We start from the raw sequence: 3,807 nt of genomic DNA, 5'->3' as shown, positions 1-3,807 counted from the left end.
ACTATTTAGCATGTCATTTGACGGTAACAAGAGCAAATTCAATTTAAATCTATTAAATACATTCTAGCGTGTCTCAGTCCTTTACCCACAAAAGCGGCTATAACTTTTTTTTTTCTATTCAAAACAGTAAGTGTTGCACCTTTCTGAAATCTTTATTAAATGAGCAATTTTTTTATGTAATGTAAAGTTATAGCTCAGTACATTTTTTTTCACCCGAGATAGTCAAAGTTGGGGAAGAAAATATCAAAAAGTTAAAATTCCAGAAATAGTCCTAATTTTATGATGGTTCCTTAATATATTTTAACTACATTGCATTTGAGTATGGAAAGGCAACTATCTGGAAGTATTTTAGATAAAAAATTTACTAAGTATTGCCCGGTTTGTAGTTGCAGTTAAAGAAAACACATGAAAAGGCACGATTTTTTTTTAATTCGAAAAAATGTAAATATTTCAAAAACGGTGACACTTTTACCTGAAAATTTTTTGTTTATCAGTGAGCTCACCCCCCCCACCTACCTTGCCCTAAAGTTTGGTACGTTACTTCTGGGACACCCTGTATGCAATGCTTGACGTATTTATTTGATTGTCTCCGTGGCGCTTAAGGTTCTGTTTTTGTTTACAAATGCAACCCTGCCTATCGTTTGACACTTTTCATAAACTTGCAAGAAGAAAACCTTCGGACTAAAACCTGCAACTTCTGACTGAGAGAGAGAGCAAGTTACTCTCACAAAAGTGGTTTGACTTACAGGTTTTTTGGCACCGGAACGCTTTCCTGCAAAAAAAAACCTGCAAATCGTGAATATCGTGAGCACCTGGAACGCAACTATTAATTGACCGTGGGCGTGTTCTTTTATTATTCAGTCCAGATCTAGAAGAGAATGATCGTGGAATTTATCAGTAACAAGGGTTATAAAGAAACAGAAGACAATGAAATTATTACACTGTACGGCAAAATCAACTTTTTTTCTGGGTATTAGACCAAACCAATTTTTTCAAGAGATTGACTCATAGGTAAAAAAAAGTAATTTCTCCGTTTTTTCAAAGTTAGCCTCCGAAATCGAGATATGGGCCTTCGAAATAGGACCTTTGGTAAAAAAATTATATTTAATTATTGCATATAAATAACTAAAAACATAAAAACACAGGCATAGTCTCCTTTTGCTCTTATTTAAATGGTATATAACTTTTTTTGTGCAAACTTATATTACAGGTGCTATAAAGGGTCAAAGTTCAGGTCATCGAAAAATTAAATCCCTATATTTCTAACAATTTTGAATTGATTTTTAAAAAACCGTTTTTAAGGTGATTAAACCCCCTTTCTTTCGATATGCATATTTGTATACTTCGTATATAAAAATTTTAGAAAAAACACATTTAAATTAAAAAATACCTCTTTTTACAAAAAACAATATTTTATACAAAAAAATTACTAACCGATTTTTAAAAAACTGAAATCGTTGTAAAGACGATTAAGTCCCCTTTCTTCTGATATGCATATTTGTATACTTCTTATATATTTAAAAACTTGAGAAAAAACACATTTTCTTTATAACTAACTAGCCAATGCCCGCTTGCTTCGCGGCGCCTAATAAGATCTTTTGCGTTGGCCAATACAAAAAGAGCGTTTAAAAGCAAAATCGGTCTGTAAAGTAAACATTTTTAGTTTAAATTGAAACGAATAAAGAGCAGAATCCTCCTGATACATAGGCCAAGAATAGTAGCGCTGTGATACCATATCCCTTTCAATGTTATGAGTTTTACCGATGGTCTTATTTCCACCTGTAAGATCTCTACCAAGCGTGCGTAATATTCTTCTATGATCTTGCAACTTCAACATTGGTCCGATGAACCATGTAAGCCAATAAAAGTCCTTATAAGGAAACTAAAGAGCACAGATGAGCGTTTTCTAAATGTAAATTATAAAATATAGCGGAATCATTTCTAGGAAACATATATGTTTAGAATGAAAAAAAAATCATCATGAAAGTAACAAACGATTCGAATTTGCATTAACAAAATCGGTTCATAAATAAGGCTTTTATCGGGTCCGTTTTTGGCAAATGCTTTTTTCATCATGCAGATAGCTTATAGTTTGAATTTCAACGAAATCGGCTCATAAATACGACTTTTATAAATAACTCGACTCCCGCGCCACCTAGCGGGGTTTTTTTTGGTAAACGTATTTTCCATCATGCTGGTAGCTTACATTTTGAATTTAAAATAACTCAGTTCGTAAATACGATTTTTATAAATAACTCAACTCCGGCGCCAGCTAGCGGGTATATTTTTCGCATACGTAGTTCTCATCATGGAGGTAGCACACTTTTTAAATTTGAACGAAATCGGTTCATAAATACGACTTTTATAAATAACTCGACCCCAGCGCCACCTATCGAGTTTTGTGGTAGCCTATAACAGGACCATATATGCAAGGTATAACCTCTGAAAATTTGACTGAAATCTATGCAGTAGTTTTTGAGTTAACTCCGAACAACGAAAACGGCTATTGTTTTATATATATAGATTAGTTATGAGCTTATTAATACAGTATATTTTGCTTTGATGCCTTTATGCTCAAGTGCACATTTAAGATAGCCACCCCGAAATGTGCATCAGCGGCATTATTTTTAACATTTATAAGGAAACTGCTCCGATAGATGCATTCAACATGCCTGCACATTAGCGATACCTGTTTTAAAAATTTGCAACTATTATCAATTATCAAAGAAAGTATTACGTTTACCTGCACTGGCTCTACACTTACCCTAATTTTACAAGCTTTTATTTATTTTGCTCATCTTGCAGAACAGCGAAAACGACTATCATTTTATTTAGTTATATAGATTATTAGATATCTTTCGCAAAAAATTTCGCTTGCAGTAATTTCTACGTAAAGTAGTAGTAGTAAAGAAAATTCGCTTAAGTGCATTTTTCGGATAAGCGCACAAGTTTTTCGTGCAAAGATGCCCATCCAAAAGCAAAATAAACTGTACTTTATTAAATTTTTTCGCAAAACAATTTGCAAAAACTTACTTTGGTTCTCTTGCGCCATTATTTGCATGCAATATTCTATGAATTTCGTACTAGAGCCGATTATCCGGCCTCATATTATCCGGGAACAACGTTCTAATGAATAAATGAACAGAAAAATGTATTCCGAATGTTCGGAATGTGAATAAAGGAGCTCTCGCCGTGTGTTAACAATGTTACCACGGTTGCCACTTTGATACAATTGTACCAAATATGGGACTTTTTTCTCCGTTTGGGATTTTGGGCCTTTTTTGTTTGTTTTGGGCCTTTTTGAAGAAACTATGGCTATCCGTTCATTTGGCGTTAGCGAGAGCTATCCATTTGTTTGAAATATGCAGCACTCGCTGCAGCTGTTCTGTTTGTTCTATTAATTGTTATCGCCATACTGATCTCTAAATTTTCGCTGCGAATACATATGTACAATGTTCACTGTACATACAAATCCCTGTGCGGAAAATATCTAGTTCTGAACTGATGCGCTTCTAGTACATTTAGACCCAGTATTGGTTCGCGGTAAATCTCGTTTGCATGCAAACAACTGGCGAATTTAACATGGCGATGTCCTACACTGAGGGAAAAAAGTATTAAAATCAAATAGAAACGTAATTGGTCTTACTATAAACGTCAACGAAAGTACTGTATATTGGTAAATATTCAATTCAATTACGCGCTTATTAAAATGACCACGTTCGTACTGAAAAAGCATCAGTGAAGTGAATAATCAAGACAAAAAGGTACATTATTACCTGCTCCTGACATTATTTTGTGTTACTTACC

This window comes from Rhagoletis pomonella, unplaced genomic scaffold, assembly GCF_013731165.1.
Source record: "Rhagoletis pomonella isolate Grant_MI unplaced genomic scaffold, Rhpom_1.0 Rhpom_scaffold_00006, whole genome shotgun sequence".
In the NCBI taxonomy this organism is placed as follows: domain Eukaryota; kingdom Metazoa; phylum Arthropoda; class Insecta; order Diptera; family Tephritidae; genus Rhagoletis; species Rhagoletis pomonella.
The sequence above is the reverse complement of the archived record's forward strand: the minus strand, read 5'-3'. Positions refer to the sequence as shown.